This window comes from Schistocerca nitens, chromosome 5 (genome assembly GCF_023898315.1).
Source record: "Schistocerca nitens isolate TAMUIC-IGC-003100 chromosome 5, iqSchNite1.1, whole genome shotgun sequence".
In the NCBI taxonomy this organism is placed as follows: domain Eukaryota; kingdom Metazoa; phylum Arthropoda; class Insecta; order Orthoptera; family Acrididae; genus Schistocerca; species Schistocerca nitens.
Window position 1 is genome coordinate 723126164 of NC_064618.1, and position 23687 is coordinate 723149850.

Consider the following 23687-nt stretch of genomic DNA (forward strand, 5'->3'; position numbering starts at 1 on the left):
TTCTCGAAATGATAGCCTCATTCTCAATGAGCAGCTACAATTACGTAATAAAAATTTCTTCAACGGTACAAAGCCGTTACTTAATATTTGATTTTGGGTTTCCTTGTGCAATTACCGAAATGTTTTTTCCTTCTAATTGAACCCATAATTTTTCGTTTATTAAATGGTTTATACTGGCTGCATTTCATGTTACATCGTTTTTCTACAGGCTGTGTCATTCAGCTCTCTTTGTATTTTCTATAATGGTGTTTTCGTCCTTTAAACTGTACTTCTAAGCTCTAATGTAGACAAAATGTTACCTTATCTGCTGCTGTCAAACAAAATATTGCCTTTTACGTCATGTACTGAATAATGTTCATCATAATTTTCGCCTCTCTTTATTTGAATGTTAAGTAGCCAGTTTGTATTTGCGGATACTAGATGACACTCTTGGTGCAATGTTCACCTTCCCGCAGTTGTTAACGCGGGCGCCTCTTGTCTGACGTTACCAGTAGCTCGACATGTGCGAGCAGCCCATAGTGGCTTGCTTTCCATGCATTCTACTTTAAAAATTGTCACTTAAGGCTTTATCGGTTGATATTTATTTTATACATGGCATGTAAGTACTGTTTCTTTTTGTACTGTTAATCAGTTTTCAGTCTTCAAACTGTAGTTGTAAGCTTTTACATAAACAAAAAGTTACCGTGTCTGCTGCTGTCAAATAAAACTTTGCATGTTAGGTCATGTACTAAATACTGTTCATCTTAACATTCATCTTAACATTCATCTGTCTATATTTTAAATGTTAAGTAGCCTACTTATATTTATGGCTACTAGATGGCACTCTTGGTGTAATGTTCACCTGCCCGCAATTCCTAACGCGGGTGCCTCAGTCTGTTGCTACCAGTGGCTTTATGTGTATAAGCAGCCCATTGTGGTTCGCCTTTCTGTGTATTCTTCTTTTAATTTTTTGTGATTAAAGCCTTATCGTTTGATATTTATCTTACACGGGACATGTAAGTACTGCTTCTTTCTTGTACTGTTAGTACTTGCACTTTTATATAAAAAATTTTCCGTAACCTTCTACTTATGGTTCAAATGGCTCTGAGCACTGTGGGATTTAACTTCTGAGGTCATCAGTCCCCTATAACTTAGAACTACTTAAAGCTAACTAATCTAAGGACATCACACACATCCATGCCCGAGGCAGGATTCGAACCACCGACCGTAACGATCGCGCAGTTCCAGACACCGGCCGGCTTTGTACTTACGTTATAGGCCAATTTGAATATTTAATTTCTGATGAAGGTACTCATAAAAGTGTCGAAACCTGGTCAAAAGACTTAAATTTTGTGACTGAGGGCTGTAATTGCTTTTTAACTTTAATCTGTAAACGGTCGCTGTCTACGCAGCCATGTTTAAAACTTATATACATCTATATATTACTGTTATGAATTTGAGGAACTATCAGAACCCTTTTAATTTAGCTCTGTAGCTTCATCAAAGATTGGTAGCGAGTGGGGAGTAAATAAAGCAGTGTTATGAGGGAAATTGGGTGGCTGTTAATCTACCTACTCTAATTTCCAAATAGTAGCTGCACTGTGCATCTGATGCTACATGCACCGCAGCGTACTTTACATCTTTCAGTGGAACGTGTACAGTTTTTGTTCCGTGTGACTTGGGGTGCGTACCTCGCTAAAACTTGTACTTTTTCTGCAGAAGGGGGTGCAGCTGTATCAAAGCGAAACAAAAAAGATTATTTTTCAGCCCGCAGCATCAGCCATTCTGGTGGAGAGAAAACAGTGACGGCAGAGCGGCGCGGCCGTCCCCGGCCCGTCAATCACATGACTTTGGGAAATGGGGGGGAGGGAGTGGAGGGAGGGGGGAGGGGGTGGGGGAAGCACTCAGGAAGCTCTTGGCGATTTCATACGGCGCGGCGCGTCTGTGTCTGTGTGTGCCGCGGGGCGATGCAGGCCGCGTGTATTGTTCTTCGCCGCCGCCGGCGCTGTTCCCCTCCTTCCAGTGTTTTTATTTTTTTAATGAGCTTAGCCGCAGCGGCAGCCACCTGATTGACAAGCCGATCCTTTTGAAAGCGAATAAAACCCGACTGCAGAGAATGGGACGACATGATCCCCCTGGTTATAAATACACAATGTGTGCCGAGACGTAGTGAGTGAGAGCGAGAGGGAGGGAGGGATAGCGACGCAGCGCAGCGGAGAGGTCCCTGCGCGCGGCGTGCCACAGCGCCACGCCACGCACGCTGCGTAGCACCACGCCGCGACACGAATTTTTACGCTCGGCTTTGTGGCGTCATAAACATTTCACGCCCGCCCGGATCACTCCCAGCAGGGGCGGGACTGCGGCAGAAACTCTTCCGGCGCCGGCGCCAGCGCCGCCTTCCGAGGCGGCGTTTAAGTTTATTAGACTGAGCGCCATCGGAACGTATCGCCGGCTGTTCTGCGCGAGCCGAGGGGTCGCAAGATGTGCTCTCCGGGGACTGTTTAAAGTTCCGAGGAGTTCATTGCAGACAGCTACCTGCCGCCTCCCTCGCAGCCCTTGTGTCTTTTTATCACTTCCTTCGCGCTGCGTTGTTTTTTCCTCACTGTCCTTCACAGTTTGGCAGCGTTTTTCAACATCTGGGAAGACTGCTGCATGCACTGGCTGCTGACAATCTAACTACTGGCCATTAAAATTGCTACACCACGAAGATGACGTGCTACAGACGCGAAATTTAACCGACAGGAAGAAGATGCAGTGATATGCAAATGATTAGATTGGTGACACCTACAACGTGCTGACATGAGAAAAGTCTCCAACCGATTTCTCATACGCAAACAGCAGTTGACCGGCGTTGCCTGGTCAAACGTTCTTGTGATGCCTCGTGTAAGGAGGACAAATGCTCCACGTTTCCGACTTTGATAAAGGTCGGATTGTAGCCTAGCGCCATTGCTATTTATCGTATCGCGACATTGCTGCTCGCGGTGGTCGAGATCCAACGACTGTTAGCAGAATATGGAATCAGTGGGTTCAGGAGGGTAATACGGAACGCCGTGCTGGATCCCAACGGCAGTCGAGATGACACGCATCTCATCCGCATGGCTGTAACGGATCGTGCAGCCACGTCTCGATCTCTGAGTCAACAGATGGGGACGTTTGCAGGACAACAACCATCTGCACGAACAGTTCGACGACGTTTGCAGCAGTATGGACTGTCAGCTCGGAGACCACGGCTGCGGTTACCCTTGACGCTGCATCACAGACAGGAGCGCCTGCGATGGTGTACTCAACGACGAACCTGGGTGCACGAATGGCAAAACGTCATTGTTTCGGATGAATCCAGGTTCTGTTTACAGCATCGTGATGGTTGCATTCGTGTTTGGCGACATCACGGTGAACGCACATTGGAAGCGTGTATTCGTCATCGCCCTACTGGAGTTTCACCCGGCGTGATGGTTTGGGGTACCATTGGTTACACGTCTCGGTCACCTGTTGTTCGCACTGACGGCACTTTGAACAGTGTACGTTACATTTCAGATGTGTTGCGACCAGTGGCTCTACCGTTTCATTCGATCCCTGTGAAACTCTACATTTCAGCAGGATAATGCACGACCGCATGTTGTAGGTCCTGTACGGGCCTTTCTGAATACAGAAAATGTTCGACTGCTGCCCTGGCCAGCACATTTTCCAGATCTCTCACCAACTGAAAACGTCTGGTCAATGGTGGCCGAGCAACTGGCTCGTTACAATACGCCAGTCACTACTCTTGATGAACTGTGGTATCGTGTTAAAGCTGCATAGGCCTGTACACGCCATCCAAGCTGTGTTTCACTCAACGCCCAGGCGTATCAAGGCCGTTATTACGGGCAGAGGTGGTTGTACTGGGTACTGATTTCTCAGGATCAATGCACCCAAATTGCGTGAAAATGCTATCACATGTCAGTTCTAGTATAATATATTTGTCCAATGAGTACCCGTTTATCATCTGCATTTCTTCTTGGTGCAGCAATTTTAATGACCAGTAGTGTACTTACATAAATGCAACGCAATGTATACAAGGAGAGAAAGGAGACACTACGGTTCCCTTAAACTGTGGATACAATAAATCATTGCAGACATGAACATGACATAAAATTCTTTGTGGCGAAAGCAATTCCAAGGCTGAGATTAATCTAAAGAACCCAAAGAAATGTAATTCATACACGAAACAGGTTGAAATTTCTCATGTTGAGAAATGAGAAGGAGCGATCTGTTTCTATAGCCAAGATCGTATTAAGACTTATTTATTTTCGACAATCAGTTTCGACAGGCGCTACTGCTTTGAAGACCGGAAGATGACAGCAAAGCCTGCCTAAACCGGTTGTCGAAAATATATAAGTATTTATTCTATCTTGGAGGTAGAAACATTTTTACCCAGGAAAGAAATATAGTACAGAACATCCACCATGCCTATTTTTGAGGATTGACCCTCAGTCTGGACTCTTGCCAAGTGAAATTAATGGAGGAGATATAGAAGATTCAAAGAGGAGCGATGCGTTTCGTCACGGGTTCGTTCAGTCAGCGGAATATCATTACGCAAATGCTCAGCAGTGGCAGACACTGTATAAGGTGCCTTGTCGTTCACTCAGAAATATCAAGAGCGGGTGGGCAGTGAAATTCATTCAACCTATTACATCCTGCCACATCTATTTCACGAAGTGATCACGACGGCAAAGTCAGCACGCTTACGGAGGCTTACTAACAAGTCATTCTTCTAATCCCCCATTCGCATATCTCGCATCGTACAGCACAGAGTGCAGGAGGAAGAGGTGATGTATTGGTCTACAAATACCATCCACTCCACACCGTGGAAGATTTGCGATGTATAGACGTACATTCGACAAAACCAGCAGTCAACAGTCCAGGTTATTTGCTACAGATGTAGACGTTAAAACTATGGAAAACTGGCAACTACTGTAGGATATCTAAAGAAAACTTCAGAAGCCAGTATCGCTAAAATGCATCTTATTGGATGACCAGTTTAGACAGAGCTATGCTTCAAAATTTTTACAACGTATTATCCAGATGTGTTGCAAAATCGTTAAAGCATAAGATTCAATGACGACACAGTTGGATAATATGTTGTAAAAATTTTAATCCATAAGATCCGATGATGAGAGCATAGCTCTCTCGAAACTGGTCATCCAATAAAATGCTTCTTTAGCTATTTCGGCTTGTGAAGTTTTCTTCAGTTGTCACACGTTTCAGACCGTCCCCAGACTGAGAGTTACAGGAATATATAACAACTTTTGTATGCTTAACGCTAATTAAATACTTGTATACGACGATAACCCCTGTCAAAGGTCGAAACCAGTTATTTAAAAAACCATGCCAACTGATGCAGTCGCTGTCATTCTTCATTATAATTACAAGTGGTCGTGGAGGCATTGTTCCAGCAATAAATTAAAAGTAAGTACATGGTGACCCAAAAGTCTATTAATAATTCAAAATGTGCTAATTCCCGGAATGATGTAGGTAGAGAGGTGGAGCGTGACACAAATGCCCGAAATGATATGGGGTTCCACTGAAACGAAAACGATTGCAAAAATTGACCAAAATATGGCGCAGGACAGCAACACATTAGTGACGCTGCATGAGAATCGTCAACGTGACGGATGCGAGGTACGCCGATAAGTTACAGGATGTCATTATCCCGAGCCAGGCTGATAAACATTAACTGGAAGGTACGACTTTTATGCAGGATGGCGCCCCACCCTATACTGCTTACACGTGTGAAAGATCTCTTGCTCACGTCGTTTGCTGAGGATCGCGTGCTGAGCCACCGCTTCCGTTATACTAGGCCTCCCAAGTCCCCAGACCTCAATCTGTTTGATCAGTGATTGTGGGGTTACCTGAAGTCGCCAGTCTTCCGCAATAGTCCGATCTCATTAGGCACACTAGAAGAGAACGTCCGACGTCAATTTCTGATCCTACTTTCTGTGCACAGTGCTGTTCACAACATTGTCCCTCGACTACACGTATTGCTGATGGATGACGACCGACGTGATATTTGTTATATAGAACATCCTCTTTGCTAAAAATGAATTGATATGCTAATTATCTTGTAACATATGAAGCGCCATCTGTTATTCAATTTGTGAACTTTTTTGTTTCAATAAAACCTCATGTCATTTCAAGCATATGTGTCAGATTTTTCGCTCTCTGCCTACATTATTCTTTGAGGTACTGAATTTTCAAATGTTAATGGACTGCTGGGTCACCCTGTAAAAACTCCGCTTCGACTTAAGCTTTCGAGAGGTTCCACTTAGTTGCAAGGCAGATTCTGGAAGTGATAATGCTCCCTGCGTGTACGTATATTTCAGACTTGATATCCAATGTCATCTCGCTGGTATCTGACTCGTAAGTACTTTTAAGAGGACCTGAAACAGAAACACGTACCTAGAATGGTGTAGCATACCCACTGGTGACATTGACTTCACGAGACTTCGTTCAGGGAACCTGCCTCTATGTGTACTATACAAATCAATCAGTGCAAGCTGAAATAGTGAGTCCCATAAAGTGGGACTCTGGTACTAGAGTCAAAGTCCATGAATCAGCGAATACTGCTTGATACGTTGATGTACATTTGATGAAAACTGAGTGGGGTTAAGTTGAGCTAACGTTCGAAGCTAATCTGAGTGGTCAAAAGCCATGGGAAGTGTTGTCCCACATGAAGATGTACCTTATACGCCGCCCAAACGTTGCAACTATCTGAGGCTTAAAGAGCAAGTCCAAACAATATCGATCAGCCTGTTACAGACTCGTGTGTAGTGAACAAAGCGGCACGTTTGCGTTTCAGACGACTTTGAATCTAGGATGAGAATCAGTGCAACGTACATGGATCACAGCATGCCGGATATCATACAAGAATTCCGGTTTAAGAGTTCAGTACCGTCTACAGTGGACCTTCAATGTCGCAGAGTCAACGTTACCAAACGGTTAAATCACAGCACAGGGCAAGTACAAGTGTCTGACAAAAGGACTTCAAATCGTCTTTCAGAGAGCAGTATGGGATAATGACCGTCTGTTGTGACTCAAATCTCGCCCATTTGAATGCAAGGTGCTCAGAACCAATATCTACTATGAGCGTACAACGAAGAAAGTACCATACAGGCTTCATCAGCGGGTGACCAACTCACGTCTCTTTACTGACGCCTCCAAACAGAACTGAACGACTTTGCATGGACCCGCGAACATAGTCACTGAACCATGAAACATGGTAGCGTGCTTGACGAAACCTGGTTTCAGTAGTATTGATCTGATGAGCATGTTAGAGTTTGTGATGTGTCCCTTGCAACAACTGATCCTACATTTTAACAAGGTTATCACCATTCCAGAGGTGGCTTATTTATTACCTGACTGTTTGTCACTCCGTGGCACCAGAAACTTTATATTCAATTAGTTGCATCGACCCCTAAAACTTCAAACGTTTCCAGCTGCCAAACCGCAATGATAGACATTAACCTGCACAAACATATTAGATACCTCATGGAAAATAATAATGTTCTAGTTCTAAAATTTTATCTCGTTGATGTAAGTCTCTGGAAACTAAATAACTTACATAAATAAACGATGTTCATAACTAAGAAGAAAGAATAACATTTCACACGTTTAGTTATTTAAATAAATATTCATTTCACTTATTATTTTATAAGTAACAGAGGAAAATACTAGTTCTGATCATTAGAAGACAAAAACTTTAATCCGACTCAGATTAAATGGTCTTCATTGTATTTGTTCATAACCGATTTCGAAGCAACCAACCTTCTCGAATGTACACAACACTGTTAATATGTGTGTTTTAACTTGGAACAGCTAAAACTCTCGAAAAATGCGTAAGATACATAACAAAGTTCCAGATGAAAAGTTAATAATCGTAAGGGAGACGTCTGTCTACGTTATTTGGGTCTGTAATCGACAAAATTCAATTTTCCCGGATTTTGCAAGTAAGAACCAACTCATGTGAAACTACTTTATATTTCAATAATAATGTAATTTTTTTTCGAAGCAGTTGGTATTATTGTTAAAAATATAATATAGTTTTGCAAACTGGAGGTTACAGTAAAGTCCCAACGTTTAGACATTTATAGGTTTAGCGAATAAGCTACATGTAACATAACGTAGTTCTGTGTTCTCTTCGAGTTGATTTCAGTGAGCACCAACATGATAAGGATGCTTGGTTTTGGTGAGTCTCCTCGAATCTCCCCATGACGGTGACTGATTTCGGTGTGTTCTCCTAATTAACCGCCGTAACACTGGCGCCAATTATAACGCCGTCTACCACGAATGGCATAAAGTGTTTCTGATAAAGTCTACATATTTTTTAGTGTAGAATCCGAATCTGAAATGAGAACAGTGCGCTTCACGTTTTTTGTGTGACGCGTATTTTTCGAGATGTTCAGTGACCCTGTATACTGCGTGTCCCAGAAATGTTGCGAAAAAACTCGAGTGGTTGCGGGGGGCGTCTTGAGGAACAAATCGAGGGAAGGAACCCGTCTCCGTGAACGTCATCTAGTGATGCCCCAAAGCATCTAAGTTATAGACTCAGGCGCCTGCCCAAGGCCACCCCTTCGCCAGCAAACGTGACTTCGTACGCTGACGGACAGTAGGCGGAACTTGTCGAGATACTGTTCGTTACTCAGCGATAGCTACTGATTGCTTCGTTCGCCAATGGAGAATACAAAGCTAGCGGCTGCATAGAGAAGCCTTATCTCCCACGAATGTGATGCTCTGTTGCCACAGTGGATGACTGTCTCGAATATGGGTTTTCATTTGAGTTTATATTTCTCCTGGAACCCTGTAAAATCTGCAGATATACGAGAAAAATAAACTGCAAATAGAAAACCCGTGTCCGAAACCGTCATTCACCAAGGCAACTCAGCATTGTATTCTTATGAGATACGGCCTATCAACTAGCTCCCTCTTGTCCACAGCTGAAATGAAATGAAATGTCGTGTGGCTAGGGCTCCCTGTCGGGTAAACCGTTCGCCTGGTGCAGGTCTTTCGAGTTGACGCCACTTCGGCGACCTGCGCGTCGATGGGGATGAAATGATGATGATTAGGACATCACAACACCCAGTCCCTGAGCGGAGAAAATCTCCGACCCAGCCGGGAATCGAACCCGGGACCTTAGGATTGACATTCTGTCACTTAGACTCCAGTGATCCAGGAACATGGCTTGCTCCCGTCCCCTACCCCACTCCAGATCATCCGATCTTATTTTCGTATAGCTCGTTTCTTTTAGTGATCACAGATGTCGGCAGCATCCCACACAACGTAAGGTGAAGATCTGGTTCGAATGGAGGCATGGACATGGGTGGGCGTGCGGCTGTAGACTACGGTCGTAAATCCACTGGAATGTTCGTCACGTCGCCTACGAGCAACTAAAGAGCTGAGGATATTTATTTGATGGCGAACGCTTTTGTAGGACAATTGTTGTCGACAAGCCATGGTCTTATAAAATTCATACTACTTGTAGATATGATGTATACATCCCGTCAGTCCAAAAAGGTTGGACACTAGATTAATAACAAGATAAAGAAAAATTAGGATTGTATTTATAATAATGCTTCAGGTGTGGTAGTCTTCCTCCACTTGAGTACAACGTACAGATCGTTCATGCAACCATGTGAAAAATGTCCTTTTTTTCATTTTGTTCAACTCGCTGGTCACTTTGGATCGATTTTTGGTTCTATCATCAAAGACTTGGCCCTTCACGTGATTTTCTGGGCTTTCTTGTTTTGTATTAGGTAAGTCTTGACACCTTTGACAGTTAATTAAAGAAAAAAATTGCTGCATTTTGCATTTCAGTCAAGTCGCGCAAGCATCCACTCGTGGTTCTTCTTCGGGGTTCAAGCAGTGCAGGGCAAACTTTGCACACACTTTTCCATTCTTCAAAACATTCTACCGAATGTCTTCAACCCCTGATTTAGAGAAATTGCTCGATTGCCTTGTGACACAACGACGTTGACACACTGCACGTCAAGTACTGCTCAAAACTGACTGGTGGCCTGTACATCTGTTGTTTACCGTTGTTAGTTCAAGCTGCCACCGCAGGTACGCCACTGACGACATTTACACGCCACGAATAACATCAGCCTCGGAACTTTTTCGCCAAACACTTAGCATCAGTTTGTAATGGTACTTGAATTACGTAACCATTACGGCACCTCACCTCAACCTCTCGATACCAGCAATATTCTACTGTGTTTCTGTAAAATAGTTAACATATTTCTGTGACAACATTCAGATTTGATTTCATTAATGTAGAGGTACTTCGATAGATCGATATGTATGTATTGCAATGATATTATTCTTATGTATATTCTTTCTTTTGTCACTATGATCTTTGACGTACTTGTAACTCTGATTTTTGGGCGCATAAGCGGTTATTAGAGAGTCAAGCTTTGGTCGTCATGTTAAAAAGACGCAAATTGTAGTCAGTTTATGAAATGTGAACTTTGACAGTGAGGAAGATGTTTTCAAGTATGTTTTATATTGTGAGGTGATTTTTTGGAACGAGTTACGTGATATTGCAACAAAAGTAATAAAAAAGAAGTGTAAGTTAAGTTCGGAGTGCTGATTACTTTCTTACATCACCATTGTTCTAACTTGCAAAAGTTTAACCTTCAAGAATGGTTTATGAAACACATCTATAAAACTTTTGAATATCGCAGAATAACACCTAGGCCTCTTTGTATCCGAGCTTGGAATCATCACTACCTAGATTTTCGACGATTGAGCCATGAGTTCACAACGAGACCAGCGTGGGAAACACGGAAAGATGAGTGCCTAGTTTATCCATTTTTTCAAGAAATGACTTTATTAACTGAACTCTAATGACTCCTGACACATAATATAACTTTGTTGTTGCCCGAAAATGCAATATTTAGCAGCGTGAGTAACACTACAATCATAATTAATTTTTGACCTTTGTTGTGGTAGGGTTGTTAGAAGTTATATCAGATGGCTAAGCTGTAAGCTCAGATTGGATGATGGCAAATTAAATTGAAGACGATTTAAGTGTAACTGGATACAAAGTTACTTTACCCTAATTCTAGAAAAGTGGATGACAATTGGCTAATGACGATCATTTTGACGACGAGGTACAGTCTGGTGTCACCGCGTGGGCACACGCGGCAGACAGTAATGAGGGCGGTCGGTCCCTGATTGCCTATCCGGGTCGGAGCCTCCCTGGAGCGCTCGCTTCGCGGCGCACGACTCCCGCAGCGTGAATGAGCGAGGAGGCGGAGGCTGCCCCTGCGGCGCGCGGAGACGCCGCCCGCGCCGCAGTTAGTCACTGTTGGCTGCGTCCCGCACGCCGCCCAGGGGGCCGCCCTGCTCACCGACCGAAACATGACGACGACTTTCACCAGACAAATTACGCTCTCTGTGGCGGACTTTCCCCTCAGCGCGCCCTATCCTCGCCCATTATAGCGCTGCAGTGGCCACTGTGTTTCCATTTCTTGCAAAGTTCGCAGATATTACAGCAGGGTGGGCTTCTATTAGCGGTCAGGCACCACTGATCACAGAGTTGGCGTGGTTTGTCTTAGTAATAGCCCCATTAATGTTTTTCTGTACACCATGCTGCACAGCATCGACGTATTTAAAGAGTGACATCTTGGAACCACCAAAACCGGTTGTAATGTGTATGTTTATTATGTACTACCATTTTCGATACAGTTGAAACGTCCCCTTAGAAAAATTATACATGACTGTGCTTAAACTGACACACAATATTTTTAGCGCAAGGCAATCTGACTTTCAAAAATCCCTACAAAAGAATGGCTCTGACTAACATTAACCTATAGGTTTCACAAATCACTTACTTCACAAAAATCTTCGTTACTCGAACTACTGCAATACAGCGAGCGCCACTACTGCCAACTAAATAAAAGATTCAAACTACTGAAGGCACTAACTACTGATAGGCACAGTTAGCAAACGAAAGATTTTGATAGAGAACAAACAATGTATTTACCTTAATATTGTTCAAAAGTCATATTATATATATATCAGTTCATGACCTCCAGTCTTACAAATGTACTGTCTCTGATGGACACACGTCCAGATCATCCGCTCTCAAAAATGCGCCATCTCACTTCCCAAATCCACCACTGCTGGCGGCTCACCTCCAACTGCGCAACGCTACGCGCTGTTAACATTCAGCTGCCCAACACTACAATAGCCAACAACAATGCAAACCAGCCACAGACTGCACACAGCACAGCCAGTGATTTCCATACAGAGCGCTACGTGGCGTTACCAATAAAAACAACCTAAACAGCCTACTTACATAGCCCCCATGCTCCGCACAAAAAATTTTACAAATTGTTTTGGGCAGTGGCCAATACAGATTTGAAAAAATTTTTTCATAGTTACAATAACAAAGATATCAAATGCACACACTTATTGATATACTGTTGGTCAAAAGACATAATTTTCTCACAGTCCATAAAGACAGTCCTGACCGTTCATCACAGTAAAATAGGAGTGTTTTTCTCAAAGTCTGAGCAGGAAAAGAAAATGCACACGGAAGTAGTGGATTTCCATGCAGTCTTGAAGAAGTAGTGTTGTCCTTCCAACCGAAAGACAGTGCTGACTCTTGACATGCAGACAGGTAATGGTCCACAACAGAGCAAACCCACAGCAGAGTCAGTCGAAGTTTTGAAGAATAATGGTAGGTAGGTCATCACAGAGCAGACCCTCTGCAGTCCTGGTGGAAATTACGGTATTGGTGGGCCATCAAAGATGCAGACCCACTATAGTCCTGGTAGAGATAATGGTATTGGTGGGCCACCAAACGTGCAGACCCACTGCAGTCCTTGTACAAATAATGGTATTGGTGGACCATCAAAGATGCAGACCCACTGTAGTTCTTGTAGAGACGGCCAGCAGCCATCTGTTGCAACTGTGCAGGTGCACAATCACCATCAAAGAGTCTTGCGGACAATATAGCAAGTCCATAAACCACCACTTGCGCACTCACAAAGTTTTTGGAATTGACCTTAGAACCAGCAATGCTGTTATCCAGTCCCTGCTGAATTATTAACACACGTGCAAACACTAACAGTCCCTACTTCTCACATATTTTCCATATACCATGACCAACAGAAACGTGTGCAGTGAAATGTAAATTACACTCCTGGAAATGGAAAAAAGAACACATTGACACCGGTGTGTCAGACCCACCATACTTGCTCCGGACACTGCGAGAGGGCTGTACAAGCAATGATCACACGCACGGCACAGCGGACACACCAGGAACCGCGGTGTTGGCCGTCGAATGGCGCTAGCTGCGCAGCATTTGTGCACCGCCGCCGTCAGTGTCAGCCAGTTTGCCGTGGCATACGGAGCTCCATCGCAGTCTTTAACACTGGTAGCATGCCGCGACAGCGTGGACGTGAACCGTATGTGCAGTTGACGGACTTTGAGCGAGGGCGTATAGTGGGCATGCGGGAGGCCGGGTGGACGTACCGCCGAATTGCTCAACACGTGGGGCGTGAGGTCTCCACAGTGCATCGATGTTGTCGCCAGTGGTCGGCGGAAGGTGCACGTGCCCGTCGACCTGGGACCGGACCGCAGCGACGCACGGATGCACGCCAAGACAGTAGGATCCTACGCAGTGCCGTAGGGGACCGCACCGCCACTTCCCAGCAAATTAGGGACACTGTTGCTCCTGGGGTATCGGCGAGGACCATTCGCAACCGTCTCCATGAAGCTGGGCTACGGTCCCGCACACCGTTAGGCCGTCTTCCGCTCACGCCCCAACATCGTGCAGCCCGCCTCCAGTGGTGTCGCGACAGGCGTGAATGGAGGGACGAATGGAGACGTGTCGTCTTCAGCGATGAGAGTCGCTTCTGCCTTGGTGCCAATGATGGTCGTATGCGTGTTTGGCGCCGTGCAGGTGAGCGCCACAATCAGGACTGCATACGACCGAGGCACACAGGGCCAACACCCGGCATTATGGTGTGGGGAGCGATCTCCTACACTGGCCGTACACCACTGGTGATCGTCGAGGGGACACTGAATAGTGCACGGTACATCCAAACCGTCATCGAACCCATCGTTCTACCATTCCTAGACCGGCAAGGGAACTTGCTGTTCCAACAGGACAATGCACGTCCGCATGTATCCCGTGCCACCCAACGTGCTCCAGAAGGTGTAAGTCAACTACCCTGGCCAGCACGATCTCCGGATCTGTCCCCCATTGAGCATGTTTGGGACTGGATGAAGCGTCGTCTCACGCGGTCTGCACGTCCAGCACGAACGCTGGTCCAACTGAGGCGCCAGGTGGAAATGGCATGGCAAGCCGTTCCACAGGACTACATCCAGCATCTCTACGATCGTCTCCATGGGAGAATAGCAGCCTGCATTGCTGCGAAAGGTGGATATACACTGTACTAGTGCCGACATTGTGCATGCTCTGTTGCCTGTGTCTATGTGCCTGTGGTTCTGTCAGTGTGATCATGTGATGTATCTGACCCCAGGAATGTGTCAATAAAGTTTCCCTTCCTGGGACAATGAATTCACGGTGTTCTTATTTCAATTTCCAGGAGTGTACAAGTTACTTAATTTGATGAACTGGTGTCAATTACAATTTTATAACATAAGAATACAATAACAAAGGTACAAAATACATCATTAAAGAACATAACAGTACAGGTAACATTTGTAGTAACACAGACTTGACAAAAGAATAGAAATAAACATATACATCAGTGTTACACGAATTATGAAATAAGTAAATATATAAAATAATGAGAATAGTTTTCGAAATATTAATTTCACACATGAGCATTGAAACAGAATAGAATTAATAATGTCTAAACATCTTTACAAAGTAAATATCATAGTATTTGAAAAATTCTACAACATAAATCTTATTAGCTAAACATTTAAAGACAGAAAAAAGACAAATACACAAGGGTACATAAACACATAACGGAATAATACAAAAGGAAAGACAGGGTTCGTTTTCAGTGTGACATTTGGTACTGCAGTCCAACCCAAAACTTCGTTCTGTACATCTTTCCCCTTATTTCAACTTTTTTTTCACCAAAAAAATCCTATCCAAGCATGGTTTCTGTATTCTGTTCAACTCCTCTTTCAAAATTCTTTTTTGGCCAAACCATTTTCTTATAGCTTCTCAATGCATTTCTTCCAATCCATCACAACTCGTTCTCACAATTAGCCTACCCCATCTTAAGCTAACTTAAATCTACTGAACTCAGATATTAAACTAAGGGACGAGGCAATGCAGCAGCACAAAACAATTAACACAAACAGCAATGAGAAAAAAATGGAAATTGGCAAAGCAAGCTACAGTAAATCTAAATTACCAAGCAAATGCAACATTACAACTAATATGAGCCAATGTGCAACAACAAGAAAAATAAATCAGTAGTAAAACTGGCTTAACAGAGTAATACAAAGTGAAATTTAGTAGCACTATGCCTGGCAAACAGCAGCAGCAAATGCAATAACTTATATCTAAACATGACAAAGCCCAAGCAGAAAAAATATTACAGTAAAAATGGCCATGTTTAATACCTATGTCACATCTTAACTCTAGAGTGATGCATAACGATAAAGTACTCTACCAAAAAAAATTACCAAGTAGTTGAAAATAAAATTATGTATGCAGTAACTGTTATTAATCCCTTCTTATTGTTCTTTCCTTTCCAAGTGCTCCTTTTTCGAAGAACGTGGCTCATAAAATTATTATTGGCGTTACCAATAAAAAAACCTAAACATCCTACTTACACAGTGACCATCTTTAATTCATGGATGAGCATTCCTTTAACTGGATGCAGCATTAAATCTCCAAATTACTTTTCTGTAAATTCTTTTCTTCACAAGAAAGCTTCAGCATCCATGTCCATCTTTATTCAAAGATATTTATATAGCAATCATTGTAGAGTCATGTCTTCAACACACTTCATCTTCCTGACCCTGAAATCCGCCCTGACATCTGCCAATCTTACAAACTATAGTTCTAGTTCCAGTGCTTTTTCTTTTGGTCAAGGCTCTAATATTTGTCCCAACATCCTGATCCATCTTCACTCCTTCTTGTTCCCAGCCAAGTTTCATGTCCCAAACCCCGAATAGCGAAATGTTTACTTTTGTTGACCTACTGTCCTTCATCCTGTGAGGGTACTGGTGTGTAGTATCTGTAAGTGGTTGTTCTTTGGAGAGCGACAATGCCCAGTGGCGCAGAGTCGCAAGTAGAGGCAGGAGGATTTATCTCTATGTTTAATAGTAGTGGCACACAGCTTGAATAATAGTGTGTTTATGTTAGTGCAGTGTGATAAAGGAAATTAATTAAATTTTACCAGTTCTTAATGCGTCTCCATCAGTTAGTACCACACCATTGCATTTAACAATGAACGAAGTCTCGATATACACGGTCAACTACAACAAGAGGACTGTAACATAATAATCATTAATTAACCCATATAATCTCCAAGGAGACGGGAGCTTATATTTGGCGACCTACCCATACTGCATTTACTCGGAGCTTCATGGAGTTGTGGGAGCACCATTGTCATCATGATCTTAGCACCAATCGCGCCATTGTCATCTGCTTTTTATAATAAACCATGAAAGGAAATCATTTTATAGTATTTTAATCCTATTATTTTATTTTGAATGTAAAAAGAGCAATATATATTTTAACATAGTCTATTTGTAGTGCAGGAACATGACTGCCATGAGCCCGACCACCAGTTGGGGGACAATGAAGTGACCAATAATGAAAATTAAAAAAAAAATGAAAAAATTGGCAATTGTTTTGGGAAATAGTCCCAAAGTAAGAAATCAAATAGATTCGAGAAACAGTTGACGCACCTTTGAATGACGCTCGAAATCATGCCCGGCAAATGAGCTGCCGATTGGGAATGCACACTCTCTTTCTTGATTTTTGAAAGAACCTCAACTGAAAACTTTTGAAACTAAAAAGTTGTTGAAAGTTTTTTAGAACTTCATGTTACCAGTATGTCAGGGTCACACAATAGCAGACTGCACGTTAACATATTCCACGTGACAAATATCCTCTAGTATTCTTTCAAATTCTAAGATTCTAAGTTAAATGTTGAATTTTAAACTCTCAACAGGCACCTGATTTGCTGTACGTGAATTCGAGCATCGTTCGAAGGTGCGTCAAATATTGCTCTAATATGCTTTGTTTCTTACTTTTAGACAAATTATTAGACAAACCATCTGACCCTGTTTTTTTCAATTTATTTCTTTTAATTTCAAGATTTCTTAGGAAAGCATTGTCATTTTAACATTTCATTTGCTCTCCTAGCGTCTTCTTGAAACATTCTGAATTTAATTCTCCATTCGCGTGTAGTCGCTTTGGCAGTTAAATACAACACAGAAGCAAGCTTTATATGCGAAATGGCTAGGCGTTGTAGGTATGAGCTTTTTACATCTCATTTGTCTTTTTATTGTTTTATCTACGTGTCCTAAATTTAATATTTGATACAAAAGAAGGTTTTTTCACAGTTATATATTTTTTCTTATTTTTTTTAACAATTGGACATGTTGTTTGTCAGCTTTATACCACATTTTGTCCATTTTCCACTTTACGTTTGACTATCAAAATTCGGACAAAAATCCATTGTAAAATTTTCCCTCAAACCACTACTTATTTTTTCTTTATTACCGTACTTTGAAGCAATTAAATAGCATTTTGCGAACTAGATCTCGCATTGACCAATTTGATAACACATTTGTCTATTATCCAGTTTTAGTTTGGCTACCAAAGTTCTATAGTTTAACCCATTTTTTTCAGGATTTCGAACACCTTGCTGCATTTGACATTGTTAACGGTTTCACCATATCGACAAATCCTATGAACGTGTCTTGATTTTTCTTCGTCTTGTTTCAATTATCAACCGCAACGTCCGAATTGCTTCTGTGGTGCCTTTACTTTTCTTGAAGCCAAACTGATCGCCATCTTCATAGAGGTCTTCAATGTGCTTTTTCCACCTATTCGCTCTCTCCTCTGCATTTAACAGAGGAATTCCCATTGCACTCTTAATTTTACCACCCTTACTTTTAATTTCGCCGAGGGTTATTTTGATTTCTATGTATGCAGAGTCAGTCCTTCTGACTATCATTTCTTTTTAGATTTCTTCACATTTTTCGTGCAGTCAGTTCGCCGTAGCTTCTCTGTACTTCCTGTGTATTCCATTCCTAAGCGAATTTTATTTCGGTATTCCTTAATTTCCCTGAACACTTCTGTACGTCTTTCTTTCATCGATCAACTGAAGTATTTCTTCTGTTACCTAGGGTTTTTTCGCAGTTAGCTTCTTTGCACCTACGACTTTCTTTCCATCTTCTGTGATTGCCCTTATTAGAGAGGTCCATTCCTCTTCAAATGAACTGCTTACTGTTTCCTTATCTCAATATCTACAGCCTCAGAGTACTTCAAGTGTATCTCTTCATTCCTTAATACTTCCGTGTCCCACTTCTTTGCGCATTCATTCTTCCTGACTAGCCTCTTAAACTTTAGCCTCACTTCATCACTACAAAATTGTGATATGAGTCTATGTCTCTCTTCAGTACAACTTACAATCCAGTATTTCATTTCGGAATCTCTTTCTAACCATGACGTAATCTAACGGAAATCTTCCTGTATCATCCGGTCTTTTTCAAATATACCTCTTCCTCTTGTCATTCTTGAGCAAAGTATTCGCTATTACCAGCTGAAATTTATTGCAGAGCTCGATTAGTCTTCCTCATCTTTCATTCCTAGTACCAAGCCCATATTCTCCCGCAACCCTTTCTTTTACTCCTTCCCCTACAGCCGCATTCATCTCCCTTTCGGTATCCTCATATACTTTCTCTCTCTTCACTTTCGGCTTGCGACGTCGGCATGTATACCTGAACTATCGTTGTCGGTGTTGGTTTGCTGTCGATTCTGTAAGAACAGCCCAATCACTGAACTGTTCGCATTAACACGCTCTCTGCCCTATCTTCCTATTCATAACAAATCCTACTCCAGTTATAACATTTTTTGCTGCTGTTGATATTACCCTATACTCATCTGACCAGAAATCCTAGTCTTCTTTCCATTTCACTTCACTGACCCTTACTATATCTAGATTGAGCCTTTGCATTTATCTTTTCAGATTTTCTAGCTTCCATACCACGTTCAATCTTTTGACATTCCACGCCCCAATTAGTAGACTTTATAGCTTCATTGGTTATTCAATTCTTTTTTCATATCACCTCCCCCTTAGCAGTCCCCTCTCGGTGATCCGAATGGGGGACTATTCCGGAATCTTTTGCCAATGGAGAGATCGTCATGACATTTGTTCAATTACAGGCCACATGTCTTGTGGATACACGTTATGTGTCTTTAATGCAGTGGTTTCCATTGCTTTCTGCATCCTAATGTCAATGACCATTGATGCTTCTTCCGCCTTTAGGAGCAGTTTCCCACACCCATTGCAGGAGAGTGCCCTCAACCTGTGTTCGCTTCTCTGTCCTGTTTGACGAGGCCGTTGGCAGAAAGAGAGACTTCTTATGCCGCAATTGCTTGATGATTTTCTTTAACCGCCTTAAATCCATACCTAAAGCTTCATCTTGGAGCAACAGCAACACAACTTCGTGTTCCACAAAATCCGTTCCATTCCATAGATAAAATCCCTGTTTTTCTCACGCTAACCTAAAACCAAGTACTTGATTTATCCTCAATGTAACCTTATGCCAACACCATCATATCGTGCCACTTTCGCTCTTTAGCCTACACTATACAAATAATAAGCTTTCTATGTCTCAGGGTAGAGCTAGTGTTGGCCATTAGAAGAACATCCCCATTCAGTCCCACCAAGTCCGCCTGGATAGCTGAGTGATCAGCGTGACGGAATGTCATTCTCTGGGGCCCGGGTTCGATTCCCGGCTGGGTAGGAGATTTTCTCCGCTCAGGGATTGGGTGTTGTGTTGTCTTCATTCTTTGTGATCTTGTCACCGTCTACAAAGTTATCTTCTACACAGATTTCTATCCTACAAAATCTCCTAAATGTTGCTTTCCTTAAACTCAGGGAACTCGCCAATGACATCTGCACTTCCCTACCTATGAAGCTCAGTCGAATAGATCCTCATTCCTTAGAGAATTCCAGATTTCTGCACTTACAATTAGTTTGCCTTATTTTACCTTTTCTATCTAATCGCCAGTTATTTATCTTCATAAACAACAACAATTCCTAAACAACGACAACTCTTGAATGTTTCCTACTATTGCAAGTGTGCTTCAAAGCTCCTTGCTCTTTCCACTCCTCTAAATCGTTCACACTGGTCATATGCCCTAGCCACTATTAGTTCCTTGTATACACCGATCATACCGCCTCCCATGCCCTTCATTCTGTCTGATTATCTGTACAGAAGACACTATATTGTCACGTTGCACTTGTTAAGCGAACATGCAAGGCATGGGATTAGAAACAATGATGATATGTCACTGAATCTAGCTTGTGCTTGAATCCTTGTATGCACTCGTGTTTGAAAATGGCGTAAATTCCGAAATTGGTAATCGCAGATAAGGAAAATAATAGAACAGTCAGTGATGAATAACGACCTCACGGACAAAGAAAATATCGAACGAACCACCAACAGCTTTCGTCTGTATGAATTTTTGCTAGGCGTTTTTGAGCGTCCTATCCAATTAAATGACACAAATAACTGGGACCAACCCTCGACCGTAAACCACTATGGAAGCCCCATCTAGCAGCTACACAATAGAATGTCCACAATAGGCCGAAACTAGCTGGTGACTCCCTCCGTCCTGTTAAACACCAACAAATCCATGATCTGTCTCGTCCTCTGCTATTCCAGTGTAGCTCGGATATCCGCCCCATCAAGGTTCTGTCACTCTCTGCAAATCCTGGAACATTAGGCTATTCGCCTTGCTTATCGCATATGTTTACTCACCACTACACGAATCCTTTAGCAATTTGTGGCTGGCTCCTATTCCTCCTCCTTCCTTATACCCTATACACCTCGGAAATTCGACTCCAACAGAACCGCTGTTCCCATCTAATTTACAGTAGCGGTTTGCTATTGCTCCTACACCAACACATTCCAACAGCCCTACACCTACTCACACTCCAAATACTCGTGCTACTTTAATAATAGACTCCCTCTCCCAAACAATGGCACACGCTCTGATATTTACTCTCCCTATCAGATGTGAGCCAGTCCCTATCTTTCCCAAACAATAGAGCTCACCACCCTATTTTCACCCACTCTTTTCTCCTCATAATCAGTACCTAGCCTCCGTCCTACTTACGCTCACCTAAAATCCCGATCGGTAATTAACATCCTCCAACATTACACCAATTTACGAAGACCAGCCATCCTGAAACTTCCTGGCGGATTAAAACTGTGTGCCGGACTGACACTCGAACTCGGGACCTTTGCATTTCACGGGCAAGTGCTCTACCATCTGAGGTACAGAAGCACGACTCACGCCTCGTCCTCACAGCTTTACTTCCGCCAGTACCTCGTCTCCTACCTTCCAGACTTCACAGATGCTCTCCTGCAAACCTTGCAAAACTAGCACTTCTGGAAGAAATGATATTGCGGCGACATGGCTTAGCCACAGCCTAGGGGATGTTTTCCGAATGCACTCCGGTGCAGAGTGAAAATTTCACTTCCATATAGACCTACTATTCCTTGCCACTGTAGTCAAGAGGCTAGACTGGAGGCTGAGTGGAAATATATCCTGCAAAGACGTCCGTATCTGCATCAATGTTGGACGCACATTTCCTTTTGGTCTATTTTCTGAACACCCATTGACTATTGGATTTGCCTACTTACTCGTACCATGACACCGTTATGTGTCATTGCATACAACACGTTGAACCTTCCCTGTCTAAAGGCTAAACATTATTGATGAAAAAATTGGCTTGCCAGAAATGGTTAACTAATCTAAGAACGTACAAAACCCATCTAACAATCTCCAGTGCAGATCTAATTACCTCCTAAAACGTATCCCAACATTCAGTCTCCATCACACTGAAATACCAGTCACTTATCCCACCTACCGCAAAATATGAAATGACTGACTGCATCCATAACACCAATACACATCACGCCATCCAAACACTGCCGTACGTCTCTCTCCCACGACTGAATATAATCGCTTTGTGACAAATCTCTTGTAAAATCTCCACCACTTTGAGAAACCCTCCTGATACCCTGGTTACCTGTTCCGCATTTCATATGAATCCACTGCCACATATTCCTTGAGACACTTTCATTTTTCCATTTCCCACCTCGATACCCTACTCTTATTCCACTGTCGCACTGCCATAGACAGCATTTCTAACCCGACTCCACTCAACACACGCCAGAAGCACAGCTAGATCTTGCTGCTTTACCAAAAAGTAGTGATTAAAACCTGAGGTATTAAATTTCCAGCCCACAACATCAACTCCTCACCTACTTTCATTTTCCTCCTCTTGAACTACCACTCATATTCTATTCATTTGTTTGCCTGTAACTGCTAATTAACTCTCAACATTTACAACACAACTTTCACCCTGGGTGTAATCACCGCCATATAAAGGTCATCTGCTTTAGTAACATTATCTGCACGTATCTCAACTTTTAATTTTTTTTACTTCACTGCATTTTAGGAAATTGTACTGCTGAAGAGCAAATAATTTTACTCACAGTCAACCACTGTCCCCTTTGGGAGAATAAAATTATGATAGGAAAAACCAAGAAACGGGATTGGCAGCATTTCATTTGATGTAGTGCAGTGCTAATTAAGTCCTTTCTGTTCCACAATCAACAAGAGTTCCTCTCTGCATCTATTGTCGCATGTTTGGACAATTGCTGCAATTAGTTGCGACTTAATCTGTACTACACAGACTATGTAAGATTGCTACTAGTAAACAGTTATCACTATTAAATTAATTTTCGGCAGTATGGCCGTTTAATTACTAGCAGAACTCAATCTATTGGTAGAATTATCTTGTAACTATGATAGTGTGGCCTAAGTCATTATTACATGCATGTACTGTTAATGACTATCAAAGTATAATTCAAGACAAGTTTCACGACAGGCTTTGAATTTAGTAGCAAATATCGGTCACTATGAGTGCTAGCTTACCCACAGACACACACAAACACAAACACACACACACACACACACACACACACACACACACACACACACATCGTCGGAACCGTAATTGTAAATCTCATACATATATGCCCATTACGAGCAATAATTCTTCCAGTTATACAAAATAATCCACGTAAGATACATATTGCGGAAATCACTCGCGATATCGTTTGATCACTGCTCTGTGTGCACATCCACTCTCGTGCCTTTTAAAGCGACAACATGGATCGCAACCCTGCTCCGGCCCCAGACGCAACGAACACCACAGTGTCCACTCAAACAATGCCTATCGTTGACACCAACGATGCTGCTGTTTAGAGACTTCAGCAAAAGTAAGGAGACACCGCCCAGTATAAGGTAACCCCTTTGGCCTAACCTCTGTAACATAAAAATAAAAAATAATGTTCTACCGAAATAATAAATTCCCTAATGAGGTTGAAACATCATTAAAAACTTTTAAAAAGTCAGTTAAAAGGTATTGCTATCGCTATATTTTGTACACTGAACGATTAAATAGGTATCACAGATT